Genomic DNA, 18,863 nt, shown 5'->3' on the forward strand with positions numbered 1-18,863 from the left:
AGTCGTTTTGGCAGACAAGAAACGGCAGAGGTCAGACGGAGATGGAGACAAAAGGAAATGAAAAGGATAAAAGGGGATGAAAAGTCAAGAAGAGGAAGGAATACAGTCTGGAAAGAATAGTGAAAAGGGAGCAAAAGGGCAAATGTTTATAAAAGAGAAATGGAGAGGTGAAAAGGAGCAGGAGAATATGAGGTTTTGCACAAAATTATCATGATTTTATGAATAATATTCCCATTTTTTTCTCTCCACGTTTTCATTTATATTAGCCTACAGGTTGAAGTGGATCAGGGTGTTAGTGGAGTAGTAATTTTCCTTTTCACTTGGGAATACTCCTTTTTTTATTGTTGTGGTGTGCTACTGCACCACACCTCCCTGATCAGGGTGGGCAGCACTGAAAGAGGTCAGTTTGTGTTTCTCTCTTTTCTTGGCTGGCTATCATAGCTCGTTATAATTAAAACAGGTATTCTCTTTCAACTGCCAGAAATGTAAGACATATCACTTTTTAGATTCCACATGGTTTCATGTCTACAACAAAACACATTCATGAAAAGGTTAGAGCAATTAGCAATCAACATAGGCTGTAAGAAAAAGAAATGTTCTGTCCCTCTTTTGTTTTCATCTCCAGCTTCTCTGCAATCAAAGTTCTACCCTCTGTCAAACCCCACCAGCTGTTGCACTTCATTTATTTTACGGCATTTTCCACTGTCATTCTTACACACAAGAACATATTTGGTCAGATTGCTCGAGTACTCCAGACTTTACAACAAGCCCAATCTTCATGTTTTCTGTCCCATCATTTTACCTTTTTGGATTGTCACAGTTTTGTAATTTTGGTACAATATGCGATCAATGTGGTTTTGACTAAGTCTTAAGTCTTAAGTCATCGTACAATATTTGAGATAGTGAAAGGAATAGTTTGATATTTTAGTAAATGCATTTATTGACTTCCTCTCCGGGAACCATCACCTTATCGTGGTGGAGAGGTTTGTGTGTCCCTGTGAACCTGAGGGCTGTGTTGTCTGGAGCTTTGTGCTCCTGGTAGGGTCTCCCAAGGCAAAGTGGTCTCAGGTGAGGGGCCAGACAAAGAATGGTTCAAAAACCCCATGAAAAAACGAAATGGAGTGACCTTGCCCGGAGGAAGCCCGGGGCCCCCGTCTGGAGCCAGGCCCAGATGGAGGGCTTGTCAGCGAGCGTCTGGTGGCCAGGTTTGCCACGGAGCCCGGCCGGGCACAGCCCAAAAAAGCTACGTGGCATCCATCTCTCCAACCCATGGGCCCACCACCTGTGGGAGGAACCGCTGGGGTCGGGTGCGCTGCCACACGGGTGGCAGTGAAGGTCAGGGGCCTCGACGGACCAGACCCGGGCAGCAGACGCTGGCTCTGGGGACGTGGAACGTCACCTCTCTGTGGGGGAAGGAGCCGGAACTGGTGCGGGAGGTGGAGCGCTACCAGTTAGATCTGGTGGGGCTTACCTCTACGCACAGTCTCGGTTCTGGAACCATACTCCTGGATAGGGGTTGGACTCTTTTCTTCTCCGGAGTTGCCCAGGGTGTGAGGCGCCGGGCGGGTGTGGGGATACTCACAAGCCCCCGGCTGAGCGCCGCTACGTTGGAGTTTACCCCGGTGGACGAGAGGGTCGCCTCCCTACGCCTGCGGGTTGTGGGGGGGAAAACTCTGACTGTTGTTTGTGCATATGCACCAAACAAGAGTTCGGAGTATTCGGCCTTCTTGGAGACCTTGAGTGGAGTCCTGCATGGGGCTCCAGTGGGGGACTCCACACCGGTTGTCAGGGAAGCCGTCCGACTGAAGAAGGAGTCTTTCCGGGATATGTTATCCCAGAGGACTCCGGAGGCAGTTGCAAGGTACCAAAGGGCCCGAAGGGCTGCAGCCTCTGCAGTGAAAGAGGCAAAGCAGCGGGTGTGGGAGAAGTTTGGAGAAGACCTGGAGAAGGACTTTCAGTCAGCACCAAGGTGCTTCTGGAAAACCGTTCGCCACCTCAGGAGGGGGAAGCGGGGAACCATCCAAGCTGTGTACAGTAAGGATGGGACGCTGTTGACCTCGACTGAGGAGGTAATAGGGCGGTGGAAGGAGCACTTTGAGGAACTCCTGAATCCGACTAATACGCCCTCTATGTTAGAGGCAGAGATGGAGGGGATTGATGAGATCCGTCCAGAAATGCTCAAGGCTCTGGGTGTGGAGGGGCTGTCTTGGTTGACACGCCTCTTCAACATTGCGTGGAAGTCTGGGACGGTGCCTAAGGAGTGACAGACCGGGGTGGTGGTCCCCCTTTTCAAAAAGGGGGACCAGAGGGTGTGTGCCAATTACAGGGGTATCACACTTCTCAGCCTTCCCAGTAAAGTATACTCCAAGGTGCTGGAAAGGAGGGTTCGGCCGATAGTCGAACCTCAGCTTGAAGAGGAACAATGTGGATTCCGTCCTGGTCGTGGAACAATGGACCAGATCTTTACTCTCGCAAGGATCCTGGAGGGAGCCTGGGAGTATGCCCAACCGGTCTACGTGTGTTTCGTGGATTTGGAGAAGGCGTATGACCGGGTCCCCCGGGAGATACTGTGGGAGGTGCTGCGGGAGTATGGGGTGAGGGGGTCTCTTCTCAGGGCCATCCAATCTCTGTACGACCAAAGCGAGAGCTGTGTCCGGGTTCTCGGCAGTAAGTTGGACTCGTTTCAGGTGAGGGTTGGCCTCCGCCAGGGCTGCGCTTTGTCACCAATCCTGTTTGTAATATTTATGGACAGGATATCGAGGCGTAGTCGGGGTGGAGAGGGGTTGCAGTTCGGTGAGCTGGGGATCTCATCGCTGCTCTTTGCAGATGATGTGGTCCTGATGGCATCATCAGCCTGTGACCTTCAGCACTCACTGGATCGGTTCGCAGCCGAGTGTGAAGCGGCTGGGATGAGGATCAGCACCTCTAAATCTGAGGCCATGGTTCTCAGCAGGAAACCGATGGAGTGCCTTCTCCAGGTAGGGAATGAGTCCTTACCCCAAGTGAAGGAGTTCAAATACCTTGGTGTCTTGTTCGCGAGTGAGGGGACAATGGAGCGGGAGATTGGTCGGAGAATCGGCACAGCGGGTGCGGTATTACATTCAATTTATCGCTCCGTTGTGACGAAAAGAGAGCTGAGCCAGAAGGCAAAGCTCTCAATCTACCGGTCAGTTTTCGTTCCTACCCTCACCTATGGTCATGAAGGCTGGGTCATGACCGAAAGAACGAGATCCAGGGTACAAGCGGCCGAAATGGGTTTCCTCAGGAGGGTGGCTGGCGTCTCACTTAGAGATAGGGTGAGAAGCTCAATCATCCGTGAGGAGCTCGGAGTAGAGCCGCTGCTCCTTCGCGTCAAAAGGAGCCAGTTGAGGTGGTTCGGGCATCTGGTAAGGATGCCCCCTGGGCGCCTCCCTAGGGAGGTGTTCCAGGCACGTCCAGCTGGGAGGAGGCCTCGGGGAAGACCCAGGACTAGGTGGAGGGATTATATCTCCAACCTGGCCTGGGAACGCTTCGGGATCCCCCAGTCGGAGCTGGTTAATGTGGCTCGGGAAAGGGAAGTTTGGGGTCCCCTGCTGGAGCTGCTCCCCCCGCGACCCGACACCGGATAAGCGGACGAAGATGGCTGGATGGATCGATTTATTGACTTTCTTACTGAGAGTTGGATGAAAAGATTGATACCAATCTCATGTATGCTCGGTAAATATGAGGCTACAATCAGCAACTGTTTAGCTTAGCTTAGCTTAGCTTAGCATAGCACAAAGACTGGAAACAGGGAAAACAGCTAGCATGTCTCTGTCCAAAGGTATAACTAAATTAGCCTGCCACCACAGGGAAGACAAGACTGCGCAGGCTGCTCTCATTAACCATTCGTACATATAGCTACTAAAAGTAATGCACTGTAATTCATATGTATTCCATGTATTTATTGCTGTATGCACCACATTGACTGCTGCTGTATAACAGCACTCTGGTCTGCATAGGGAGAAGGTCAGGGTGGATGGGTAGGTTATAAAATGGAGTGCTTTCATGCGGGGGAGCTGAGTTCTGAGTCCTGGGGAAAACACAAGACGTTTACCCAGGAAACGCATGTTCATGTCCTGGTACTGCCCCAGGGGGCCGGTGTTTTAATCCAAACCCCGATCATTTTTCTTTCATCGCCGCATAATGACTATCTTTTGTTGGCTAAAATCAAGGGAGTAAGCGAGCATCCGGAAAGTGTACCTCCTATGGGGAGAGTCTGAGGCTAACAATCCATCACCTTCCATTAGCATTCCATTGACTGCCATTCATTTTGGCGTCACTTTGACAGCGAATAACTTTACATCTGAAGCGTTTAAAGTTAAATTTTTTTTTTTAAATTTCTAAAGAAACACGACAATGTAAAGGCTCCTTTACCTTGTATCTCATGTTATGGCCCCGTAGCAGCAGTTTTAGTAAAAATAGGCTAACGATTGTGTCATAACCACGCGACTTTCCGTCGCACAGTAGAGAAATTACCGTATAGTCAGGAGAAGCTCGCAGGCAGTTTTGACTTACATTAGCTGTTTAAGTTTAATTACTAATGTTAACTAGCATTTTAGTTAGCAATAACAATTGCAATAGCCTCTGAAGCGACCGGCCCCCTAACAGTGACCGATACATGGCTCACAGCAACCTTTTCTCTGCTAAATTTAACTGTAAAGACCGTTAAACTTAACTGTCATGTGACCGGTTGTCACGTGACCAGCCAGCTGTCACCTAATTTCGTAGGATATCATCCAAATTGTTGTGCATTACTTTTCATACGATATCATACAAACCCGTTCATGAGAATGTGTTGCACTGCGCTGTGCCAAGAATAGCCAAGAGTAGTTTGCATTAATTTTCAGCTGAAGGTGTAAAAGGCCTGTGTTTACCAGGGCCACACCCATCTCTAAAAGCATATCAGCCCTGGGGCTGAGTCGTCAAACAGCTGTCACATCGAGACTTTTCATTTGCAAAGAATTGATAACTGATAACACAAATCTGAACAATTACCCAACCTGGAAAGTTTTGCTGTGATCAGTTTAATACCACATGATTTACATAATGACCTTAGGACATCAGGTTCTTTGTTCGTCCCCTGTGCTCAGTGGTCTGATGTTACCATTGTGACCGGATGGGATTCTTTTGAGGGGTCATAAGGAGACAGTTAGTTAGGACAGGCACGAGGTAATGAAGAGGGCATTGTCAAGGTTTGTTAAGCAGCACATAGTTCTTTGCATTTTCCAGGCGGCCACGACACGGGACTGCCATCACTGCTGGAATAAATGGGAATCCATCCATCCAGCCTGATGTAAACACTTTGACATTACAAGTTTTAAATCTTTACATTTTAAGTAAATGAGTGAGCTTGTGCTTACAATTAATTAAATTCTAGACATAGAAGTGATTAATGGTGTGCACTGTGCACCATTAAGGACAGGGGTGGCACTATAGAGCTGGTTCTCGATACCTTTAAGGTATCGACGGATATAACTCAGTACCAAGTAGTATCGAAAGTTCTCCAGTCAAACGATACCTGCATTCGATCATTTTGTACGGAGATCTAGAGATATATGATCCTCTGTGTGGTTTTGCTTGTCAATCACTGCATACAGTCTGTGGTGTGGTGAAGTCAAGCATGGCGGAGTTGGCAGCTCAGCGTGCCGATATGCTTCCATTTACATGATGGTTGTCAAATGATGTAGAAAAACTCCAAACTCTATACTTGTTGAAGAAGATAAAAAAAAAAAAACAGCAGGTGGCACATCGGCAAATGGACAGTGTGTCTCCAAGCACCAGCTCTCAAATATCCGTAAAAAAGTTATCCTCTTTTTAAAAAAAGTGGAAAAAATTGCATAATAGCCTCAGTATCGTTATATGTTTCCTTACATAAAGAATTCAAAATTCAATTTCTCTTCGAATCAAATAAGAACCAAAAAAGGACACTGCCAAATATATCCAGAGAAGATTATAGACTGCTTCTGACACTTTTCACTGACTGGTGGCGTGTATGTTTTCGCAGTTAAGCTCCAATGTTAGATTCAAAATTTGACTTTGAATTAGAATTTTTGAATGTGACAAAAGTCCACCAATTAGGATACTGCTTGACCCTTTTCTTTTATACGTGTTCTTACAGCACACAGCAGGAAGGAATGATATTAGTTTTTTTTTTAAAGCCTCAGGATGCCCCGCCTGTGCTGCTGTGTGATAATAGCAGGTTGCCTTGAAAAACAAATTCATTAGACCACAAATTACTCTGTGTTTGCCTACATTCATATTTGCACACGTCATGCGCACAAACTCATACACATTCACAAGAGTTATCACATATCATATGCTTACACATAAAGTGCTGTGCAGGCAGGAGAGGAATGGATTGATTGATTGATTCTTTATTTATAAAGGACAACACACATTAATCAACATTTCTGTAAATGTGCCAGTGTCAGCCAGCCGGCTAATTTTCAACTGTAGTCCTTTGGCCAGATGATTTTAGACCAGAGCAGGATGGAATCGGCACGTTGAGCTTATGTTGCTACATTGTAACACTTAATACAATGGGCTCTTTTTCTCATTTGCTCATCGGAGACCTTGCCAGTAGACATGCACACACACACCCACACCCACACACACACACACACGCTACAACTACACTTTTCTTTGTATTTTCTGTCTCACTTCCACGTTTTTACATGTTTATTGATATTTATTACAACCTAGAAAATGTCCATAAAATGGGACAGGATTATCCTAGAAATCTAGATGCACCCTAACAGCAGCAAATTTAATTTGCAGCCAGGGGGGTCTAGGCACTCTCCGTTGGCTTGCGAGCTGGAAAAACCAAACTCTAGTCAGGCCAATCACATCGTGTATAGAGTCGGTGGGTGGGCTTATGGCTGCTGGAAGACTTGCAGTTAAGCTTTTCTTTGAGAAAAGAACAAAGAACGGCACTGAAGTCATTCTTAAAAAAGGAAGATGTGTTCGGAGTTTTGCCGACCGGATACGGCAAAAGTTGAATCTATCAACTAGCTCCACTACCTTCTTCGTTGCTCTGGTTGGTTGTAGCGCTATCCTATTGTGTGCAGAGAGAATTTGAAAGACAACAGTTTATCCCGCCCCTCGGATTGAGCCCTGTCAATGGTGAGTTCCCAGACCCAACATCTTGATGTGGGTCTGGCTTGTCAGGCTAGGACATGATTGCAATTTTTCTCTATTCTGGAGGATCATGCCTCAAAATTTCAAAAATTATTTGAATTATATCCTGGACTTTTATGGGTAGAGTAGGTAGAGTGGGTAAACTACCCCTGCACCACTGTTAGTGTGTCTTTTATTGTTTCAGTCACCTGCGTGTCACCCTTCAGCATGCTTGTTTTTCATTTCACCATCACATTGGTGCACATAACAGCACACACACACATGCCCACAGGGTGCCTGTTTAAACAACAAAGCAATCCCATCATCCTCAGCTCTACAGGCAACTGACGCCCCCGCCCCCCCGTACCACTGCTCTCACCCAAACACACTTTTGCGCATAAACACACAGGAACAGGTTTAACCTCTCTGCCAGGTGTCAGGTGGCCTCTGCACATCAACACACTACACACTACAGCTCCACCCTGTAATTAGGCTTTTCATTTAGTACAGTGTATCTCACCTTGGGCAGAAATAGATAATTGCTCTTCATGCTATTCTGTGTATAATCTTCAACTTTGAGAGAATTTGCAAATACAATACATATCTCATTTTGAGATTTTTCATCTCGATTTTGCTGGCCATGTATTATTTTAAATGTGTATAGCAATGGGTCCTATCATAGTGTTACAGAGAGCGTTGGGAATCTGGACAAAAAAGTCGCTAACACGATGGCTTAAGTTGCAAAACATGAAGGTGCTTTTATTTACAAAAAAAACAGTGGTGAAACAGCGCAGGACGTCCACAGCAAAAAAAAAAAAAAACATGAACAAAAAAACTATCTTTTTACACAAGGTTTCCACTAGCAAAATTCACATCACCTGTCTGGATTGTCGTCACCCTCCGACTGCGCCCCCATGCTTAGGTGGCCAGAGGCTTATATATGTTAAGCCCCTCCTACTAGACCAACCAACTCTTAATTGTTTCAATTATCTCTCACTTATGTTACCATTTACAGATTTAGAATTTCACTGCTAGTTTCTACAATAAACAAATAACAGACTCTTGAAAAAAATCATTTTCCACTCATCTTACTTTAGAAAACACAGAAACTTGCACACATTTTCAACTAGAAAATCTAACCTCACCTATGACCCAGATACATGGTATCTTCCACCATCAGCGCATCTGTGTGTGTGATTGCTGTAGGCCCTATATGAAGCAGCACTTTGCCTCAGCTCTGGTTCAGACCCAGGGACTGGAGAGGAGAAAGAGGTCGAAATAATGGTTAAGTAAGTTTGTTGAAAAATAGAAATGACTGAAATGAATAAACTGAACTGACTAAACTAAACCAATGTAATGTGGTATTTTTGGTAACAGATTTATTGAATGATATGTATAAAAGTGTGACTGCAAATTAATTGTCCGAGTTCTTGGTGACCTGAGTAGGTTTACCATGTGCCATCCAAAAGTGACAGGGCCTTTGTCACACATAGGAAGGAAACAATGTGAATAATTTTAGTTTCAGAAGCAAGACAGACCCAACCCACATTGTGAACCCAGTGTTTTAGACATGCTTTCCCTTTTTTGGAGTATATGACCCAGAGGCTAAGAGTATTGCATAATAAAAGTGGACGAGGCCCAACTACTGCAAATCTGCATGCACACATCAAACATTATCAGTGGTTGAAGTATTCAAAACATTTAAGTTTAAATCCTACATCACAAGTAAAAAGCCTGCAGTCAAAAGTTTACCTATGTAAATAAGCATTATTGGCAGGACATAAAAAGTACTTATTATGCAAGGTTGCCTCTTCCAGGGTGCTGTAATATCATAGTAGTGCAAAATGATATAATATTTGCTGTCTATATGAGCAACATTTCTAATGTTGTAGCTGGTTGAGAGCTACTTTAAATCTATAACAATGCATTAAATTATCATATTTTGTGAAACACCTTAGTTTTCCATTTGATGTTGTGTGAAAATCACATTTCTAGAAAACACACTCTTACCCCAACCCCAGTTTGTGCCTCTCATTTATTACATTGATGTCACAGCACCCAATTTGTTTTAGGTGCTCAGGTGGTAGAGCGGTCGTCTACCAATCGGAAAGTCGGTGGTTCGATCCCTGACGCCTGTAGTATACGTGTCGAAGGGTCCTTGGGCAAGACACTGAACACCGACTTGCTCCTGATCCTGTGCCATCGCTGTGTGAATGTTCATGTGCTTAATGTTTGTCTAATGAGCAGTCGGCACCTTAAATGGCAGCCTCGGCCACCAGTGTATCAATGTGTGTATGAATGGTGCCTGTAGTGGGTAAAGTGCTTTCAGAGTCGTTAAGTCTAGAAAAGTGCTTTATAAATGCATCCCATTTTTAGTCATTGAGTTTTTACAGTTCCTCCTGCATCGTCCTCCTGTGTAAAGCAGCAGTGCAGCAAGCATGTAGAAAGTATCAAATCAGACGAAAAAGTAGGTGAACTGTTATTATTATTATAACTGTTAAATATGTATGTAGCAATTGACATTTGAGGCAATTAGGACAATTTGACACAGAACTGTAGAAAGAAATGTATTTTCATGAAACCATGACCATCATACCAGCAATTGTAGTCTGCTGGCAGCTACTTTCAAATAGTATAGTGCCTCCTGTGTGACCATTAAAACTAAAATCTCCCCACCGTCTCTCATTCCCCAGCACTTCTACTACCTGGATGCATGCCAGACACACACACACACACACACACACACACACACACACACACACACACGCAACCAAGAAAACACACACAGAGATGTACAGCCAGACAGGAAGCAAACCCCCACCTCCCCTGTTCCTGTTTCTCACAGCATACATGCATGTGTGTGTGAGTGTGTCCATGTTCGCTCTTTGAGGCCTGCTACTGGAGGCAATCAGCAGGAGGCAGATTGAACAGCACAGGAAAAAAAACGACACAAAGACATGAGATAGAAGATAGTGGAGGATAGAAGCAATATTACTGGACTGTACAGAAATGTATACAGAGGGAAAGAAACGGAGATAGTGACCAAGCCAGAAAGATGTGATTGTGGAACAATGCTGGCAGTCAGACTGTTTTCTACACCTCTCTCCTCCTCGCTCCCTTCCTCTTCTCTGGCAGTGTGAGGGAGAGACTCAGGCAGTGTTTACAGTGATGCAGATACATTTGCCATTGACACTGCAAGACTTAAAGGAGAACTCCGGGCAATTTTTACATTAATCTTGATCGCTATAAGTATGTGAGTACTGTCGATAGCAAAAAAAAACGAGCCAAATCGGTGCTAGCTAACTGGAGCTGCTGCAGCTAATGCCGAGAGCTCCCACTTAGCTAGAACGGCAGTTTTGGGGGCATATCATAAAGAGTGCCTTTGTGCCTCTTAACAGACACAAAATGCAATTAAAATGTCTGACTATGTAACTACATGGAAACGGGCCAAATGATGCCTGTTTCTTGTACAGTAATAGCGTTACTGAAGGCTGGCTCTAGCTCCATAGGTTACTCCAAGCTTCTTCCCTTGTGAACACCTCCGCTCTTCACTCTTCTCACACCACGCTCCAATCTGCACACTGCTGTTTACCTTTTCCTGCTACAACTGAAATCCCACGGGACTTCAACGCAAGACTACCGCCAGCCTTCTGTAACGCTGTTACTTTACAAGAACCAGGCATCATTTGTCCCGTTTCCATGTAGTTACATAGTCACTGATATGATCATAACCACTACAGTGCTCAATTACCTATTTTTGAGGGGGAAATAAACTTTTTTCGCCGCAAAAATTTCGCCGCGAAAGCATGAACTGTCCTCTGGAGGACATCCACCAGACCAGCGGGCACCCGTGGATTGTTGTCGGCCGCGGCAGGCGGGGAAGGCGGGGAGGAATTAGAAGGATGCCGGTCGGCCCTGCTAGCCTGGCTAAGGCAACTAGTTTGCCACTGCAGAGACTACTATTCACCAACGCCAGATGGATCGCACACAAAATGGATATATATGCTACAAATACACAGGGAACTGCTGCTTGATGATTATTACCGAAGCCTGGCTGAACACTCACTCATCCCAGACGGCAGCTAGCAGCTAACAGGGTAGGTGAATTTAAACAATGTCTGAGTTGAAAACGCATCTTGTTGTCATGTAAGGGCCCTGTTCATGTTGCACAGACATTTTAATTGCATTTTGTGTCTGTTAAGAGGCACAAAGGCACTCTTTATGATATGCCCCCAAAACTGCCGTTCTAGCTAAGTGGGAGCTCTCGGCATTAGCTGCAGCAGCTCCAGTTAGCTAGCACCGATTCGGCTCGTTTTTTTTGCTATCGACAGTACTCACATACTTATAGCGATTAAGATTAACGTAAAAATTGCCCGGAGTTCTCCTTTAACACAATTTTTGTTTAATGAATGTTGTATATTTTTGCTATTGCCCAGACTTTTTGGACAAACACTGGCATAAAAAAAGATGAAATAGAGGCATTGTCATGGCAAAAGAATTCTGTTGATGTTGTCAGTCAGCTGCATGAGTTAGACATACTGGTTTTATGGAGGATCGTAAATACTACAGCACTGAGATCCATCAGTGCTCAGCTGAAAGTTAGCACATTGCCCGTGTTAGTGAGAGGTTTGTCACATACATTCATCTAAGAGTATTTTCAAAAAGTGTGGTTTTCCCTGAACATGACAAGAAATATTTCCAAATGTATCCACTGTTTGGGTTGTCAAAACCACTGTCAACAGGTGTGACTTGTTGGCTAAAAAAGAGGCTGAAAAGAGGAAGAAATACTTTAAAAATGATGTGCATTAAAGGGGCATCTGTGTTTACATCAACAGCCTTGGGGAGACACAAGGTTACAACAAGAAAACACAAAGAAGTAAAAAAACATTCAGTAGCTGCACACATCTCACCCTTTATTGCTTCCACCATCCTTTTCTCCTTCTTTCTCCACCCCAAACCCTGCATAGTCGACTGTGTGTGTATGTATGTGCATGTAACCAGACCAGTGTGGTAAATATAAAAGATCATACACACATAGGCTGCTTTCCCTTGCATTTGCATCCCCAGATTTTAATTTATTTGCATAAGCACCTGGCCACATGAGACAATGTTGGACAGAGAAAGAGCCAATAGGAGCACACTGGACTGTAAGATTGCTACACATTTAGGTCAGGAGCCTGGCAATATCATGGGGTTGTCCCTTGCAAACACACACACACACACACACACCAACAAAAAGGGAGCCAGAGCCACCCAAATTAACAGGGAAATGATCACTGGCACAAGTATTACACTGATAAGGCCGCCATTAAGGAGTCATTACGGCTTATCAGCACTTTCTCTTTCTCTTTTTCACAAAAAAAACACATACACAGAATCAGCCACATCAGACACCCACTGTTCACTGTAATCATCTCATTTATTTGTCAAAACCAAATATTTTATGATCAAGGTAAGATTGGTAATTGTGTGTGTGTGTGTGTGTGTGTGTGTGTGTGTGTGTGTGTGTGCGTGCGTGCGTGCGCGCGCGTGCGTGCGTGTGCGTGCGTGCGTGCGTGCGTGTGTGTGTGTGCATGAAAATGCATTTGTCAAATAAATGATTATAGACAGGTTATAGGTTCATATTTTGCTGCATTTCAAAAGTTTGAAAAGTCTTGACTTGACGGCTGAATAACTATAATCTCCATATTTTACTGATTTGAACATCCCCCAAACATACAGTGTCAAGTTACATCTGCACAATGTCTAGAGCTAAAAAAGGGAAAATAAATATAATTAAATTAAGAATAAATAGCCTTACATTCCTTACATTGTGATCGTGTGTATTTCTTGTCTTCAGAGTTATTGCTCGATCACATTCAGTAAATTTTTTTTTTTTCATTTCTATGATAGGATATGCAGTGTCTCTTTCTCTCAGTGGAGAGAAAAACACTTCTATCTTACACTGTGCGACCAGAAATAGGCTGCTAGCCTGGCTAATCTTCCTTCCTTTACATAAACACTTAGACAGTCGAGGACACACACAACTTGCTTCCCTTTCTTGGAAAAAAAGATATTTCATTGTCATCACAACTTCCCGCCAACTGTCAATGCAGACACACACACACACCCAGACAGAGAGATAACCATGGTTATTTTGGAGTTATTCTGTTCCGGCAGTGAGTCAGGACAGCAGAAAGGCCAACACCCGCCCTCTCCTCTCCACTGACCTCTGACCTCTTCAGACTGTGTGTGCGTGTGCGTGTGCGTGTGTGTGTGTGTGTTTGTTCATGTACACAGGCTCTCATGCCTTCTGCACTGCGATGAAAGCTATTTGAAGTGTGAAGGTATGAAGTACCTGAAACTTGGACTGCATGTGTGTGCACATATGCTATTGCAAAAATATCTTGAAAGATACCGCATATAGCAATTTACATTTGTTATCACTCAGGGAGTGTCCACACACACACACACCTAATGTGTTCTTTTTTTTTTAGATTATTTTTTTGGGGCATTTTCACCTTTAATGGATAGGACAGCTGAGATATGCAGGGGGGGGGGGACATGCAAGAAACTGCCACAGGTCGGACTCAAACCCTCGACTTTCTGCATCGAGGAACAAACCTCTACATGTTTGCGCACGTGCTCTACCAACTGAGCTAACACAGCCCCACCTAAAGTGTGCTTTATGATAGTGAGTAATGATTTTGCAGTCTATCTTTGATATTTTTGATGTGTGTGGGTGTGCTTTACTTTGCGTTATCGTTGGGTATGGACGGTGTAATTAACCATCCTGTTTCTAGAGTGAAAATGTCAAAATCTTTGTCAAAATCTTTGTCACTCTCTCCAAACACAAACACACACGTGTGGTTAGACACCAGAGTGTCGGCCAACAAGATGCAGTTCAAAAAAGTTAAAATAGTCTCCGAGGGGATGACCTGGCGTGACCGTAGCAGCTGAGAATTTCATAAGAGAGGGAGGAAAAAGGAGGATGGAAGGAAGAGTATAGGATCTGAGACAGATGAACGATGGGGGATCCCAAACCTGTGATATTTTGTCATCCTGCTTCTGAGGCAGTGTCCCTAATCACCAGGCCACCCTGACGCACTCATTTATTTCAGTAAAATCCAGTCTCCCATGTTACAGTAAAGTTGTCCCAACTATCCACCCCAACATTCTCCCTGTGTTGTAAATGTGTTCTTCTACAGAAATGTTACCCAACTTCCTTTTTTGCTCCAGAGGGACAATAATAATAATTACCACGGTTGCTAAAGAGCTTTGTCACTTGAACATAAGCAAATGTTGTTTTGGGGCGTTTGCTGAAATAACTGATCATTTTCTTAAGAGGAAAGTCAACAAAACACAGCTTTTGTCGTGCAAAAATGTTTACACTCTGCCACACAAATACGCCAAACTGCACATTCAAGTTACTTTACCTTGTACACACCCACACAAAACCAGCCCATTGCATTGTTCTTCCAGAGGGTACTTTTTTGTCTCAGCAGAGCCTTAGAAAGGAGCAGGAGTGTACTGAGAAGCTCAGTGGAGCATTCAATTTAGAATGCCCTGCTGTACTCATACCGCTGTCACAAATACGATTATTAGTTATCAAGCATGCAGAAACTAGACTCTCTATGGAGAGGAGGAACAATGTATTAGTGTCTGCCCTCACAATCAATACATATTCTGACAAACTGAAAAAGCTGTAGCATTTATCTCATGCCTATACCTGAGTGATGTATGGAACGTGAACAACCAACATGCTGTATTAGAACTTGATGGCAGTACTTGAAAGTAAATTGAAATGAAATGCACAAACACTTTGTTTTCTTCTGTACTTAATTTTTTTTCACATGTAATTTGTTTTTTGTAACATCACCATGTCCAGATCACACCCATTGTTTTTCCATAAACGACTTACTTCCTCTTTCGTCTTCAGTTCACATCTCTGCCCTGCCACACACTTTCTCCCAAACACACACACACACACAGACACACTCACTCACTTACACACACACAAAACTTCCTCTCTTAATCCTTATAGAAAAAATGTGAGTTATGTTAAGGCTGTTTGTGTGTGTGTGTGTGTGTGTGTGTGTGTGTGTGTGTGTGTGTGTGTGTGGCATTGTTCCCAATGTGATGACTGATTGTGCAGACAAGGCTTAACTTTTGTGCTGAGTAACTCTGTGACCAAACTCTGACCTGAGTCTGTGTGTGCGTGCGTGCGTGCGTGCGTGCGTGCGTGCGTGCGTGCGTGCGTGCGTGTAGACCACTTGCTGAATGGACAGATGTCATCGCTCAAATGAACTGCATGTACTTGCACAAAAAGCACAACATATTTGAAATGTCTACACCAGTTAGGGTTTATAATATAGCTATAACTTCTTGTTTCATTACAGAGAACAAATGCTCAATAATGTATACGCATACATACATTTTGGCATACTGGCGGCATGACTCTAGGGATGTTAATGTCTGCTGGTGAGTCTGTCCACCATCCACAGACATTCATGGTCCCTGGAGGATAATTTCCGACTTCATGGTGAATCTGACTTCGGTGGTCCCTGTACTTTTCTTCGAGTGCCGCCATGACATTTCCATTTGTGGTTGTAGGTGAAATGTCTTAACAACTATTGAATAGATTGCCATGGAATTGTCCAGACATTCATGTCCCCCTCAGGATAAATACTAATCACTTTGCTAGGTGGATTTTGTTGACAGAGCCAGGCTAGTTGTTCCCTCTGTTTCAGTCTATGTTCTAAACTGCTAAACTGGTGGTAGCTTCATATTTACCATACAGACATGAAGGTGATATCAATCTTCTCATCTAACTCTCAGCAAGAAAGGGAATAAGCGTACATTGCGGTGTCAACACTGATCTCCTCCCTTCAGAGTCTTTGTGGGTTCACACTGCACTCAGGTTGGGCACATTTCAAACACATGCTTGTTCTAAAGGAAAATATAGTTTCTTTACAACCAGAGTCTTGTTTTCATTGGCTATTCATTTGTTTATGTATTGCAGTACATACCCAATGTATACATGTACTGTATATACACATGGGTACTAACTGCCACAATAGAAGTTTCATTCCTAAAAATCTAAAAATGCACAATCTCATATCAGTGTTCAATAGGTGGTATATAGTTTTTTTCTCCCTGTCTGGAGATTTAGTGGAGCAGTGTACACAGGCTAATGTCAGTTTTGAGTGTCTTCTCTCTCCATTTAAAGAGCTAATGGGTCCTGGCATGGGAGGAATAGTGAAGAGAACGATGAGGGAAATTATAGCCATTACACAAACTGCTCTTCCTATCTAAAGTCTCCAGCTGAACTGTTGTTTTTCTCTGCTTAGACTTTCATGTCGCCTCAAGGGACAAATTAAACACCTAATGACACACCTGCCTTTGCTCTGTCTCTCTGTGCTGCACCCCTCTCTTAATGCATTATGTTTCTGTCTCAGTGTCTGTCCCTATCTTTCTTTTGAGGTCTGGTTTTGTCTTTCTCACAAAATGTTCTCATATCTGTCACTCAAGGACTTTTCTTATTTTTTTGTTGTTCTGCATAAATAAAATCTCCTCAGTGTCCATTTATAACTCATCTACAAAGGTATCTACAAATCCAGGACAACATCAGACACATTAAATGGAAACATACTCTTGTAATTTTACCTAATATGAATTCCCTTTGATTTTAATGCAATTTACAATCATTTGGCGTCCAGTTTTTTCCCTTTCTTCAGTGCCCAGGCAAAACAGTAAGATAATCTAGTTTTAATACACTGTGTTCTGGCCAACTGTTGGTCGACAACCTACAGTACTATGCACGGGCAAACAGTGGTGAGCAGTGAATAAAGCTTGTTAAAGGTTTCTGTGAATCTGTCAGTTAATGATAGATTGGCCAACACAAAGAAAATATCACATTACACACTCTCGACAGGGCTCAACAATTGGGGAGTGGGTAGACACATACACATAAACACACACACACACACACACACACACACACACACACAATGGCACACAAATACAAATTTACCCATGTAAAAAACACATATAACACAGCTAGTAATATGAAGGGATAACTCACACACATTATATACACAGACATGCACACATACACACCTAACACTTTTCCTTGTTCTTCGACTGCAAAGCCAGACAAATTATACTTTATGGACCAATCACCTTTTGCTATAATGCCAGTGAGCCAATGAAAAAGCTTTTTACAAAGTTCAAATGTATTTGGCCAGAAACAGCTGTGGGCTACAAAGACCCACATAACAATATACTGTATGTAACACACACACACACACACACACACACACACACACACACACACACACACACACACACTTGTCGTATGAGCTCCCGCAGTAAGAAAAGGTAAAAGAGGTGGAGAAATATTTCAACACAGTGACAAAGCTGTTGTATGTAGCATTTTTATCAGTGTCAATGTCAAAGTAACTGTTACTTAGGACTAGTTACCATATACAGTATATGACCTGCAGTTCATGCCCTATTTGTGGCATAAATCAACGCCATACATGGCGACAGCCGGAGCCACCGTGAGCTGTCCACTTTGAGCTTTATTTTGGCTCTTCAGAAACCTATGGTTGACGTCACAGAGACTAGGTCCATATTTTATACAGTCTATGGGTGTTACTCATATCAACTGCATTGTTGATGCCTCCTGAGGATATTAGTGCCCGTTGCATTTTAGGACCCTCCTGAATTGTTGAACTATTCACCATTGTTATGTGATACATGGAAGAGGTCGGAGAGAAACATTTTCAATTGCTCTGTACGTCTGGCACATTTTGCAGAATTGACAATAAAGTTGACTTGACTTAACTTGACTTGACTTGAAATTACGTTAAAATTCCAATAAGCAGGTTCAAAACTGTGCTGGATTACAACATAGGCTACTTTGTTTCAGCAAAACTTGTCATCAAAAGAATGTACATTGCATGAAACCATACATTGTCAGAAATCAATTAAGATATATTACAGTAATTTCATCAGCTTGAATTCAGAGTTGTTTGAACTACTGTTCTTACCTCTCTCTGTTCCAAGAAGAATGTTAGTGTGTGTGTGTGTGTGTGTGTGTGTGTGTGTGTGTGTGTGTGTGTGTGTGTGTGTGTGTGTGTGTGTGTGATATCTATCTATCATCTATCTGTGCCTATATGACTGTAACTTTTGCATAACCCAGGCAACAGCACCGCCTAGTGGACACATTAAGTCATCTTGCGCTCCAGTAATCACCAAAGTTTTAGGACAATAATTTCCTGCTTCTAATTCACAATCATGACAATTGTGACAATACTGAGGAATACTGAATGCTGAGTTACTGCTGAATGCTGATAAATTATGAGTAACACTAAATACTAAATGTAATACGTTCCCAGCTTAATGCTGTTTTTTTAATTGTAGCAAAAAGATTTTGCTCATTATAAGTTTTAAAATGATAGTTTGGTTAACCACTGCAGCAGCTCTTTAAATAAGACAGCTAAAGTGTGACTCTTATAAAACTATGAAAATTAAAATATTTGCACATTCAAATCTTGCAAATTATTATCTGCTTTATAATAATAATAATAATAATAATAATAATAATAATAATAATAATAATAATAATAATAATAATAATAATAATAATAATAATTCAATTTTAAGTTTAATTTTGTATGTCATCTGTATTCTGTTGAGTTATCATCAAAGCAACCCAACACAGGTTTGATTGATATAAGCCT

This window comes from Sander lucioperca, chromosome 21, assembly GCF_008315115.2.
Source record: "Sander lucioperca isolate FBNREF2018 chromosome 21, SLUC_FBN_1.2, whole genome shotgun sequence".
NCBI lineage: Eukaryota > Metazoa > Chordata > Actinopteri > Perciformes > Percidae > Sander > Sander lucioperca.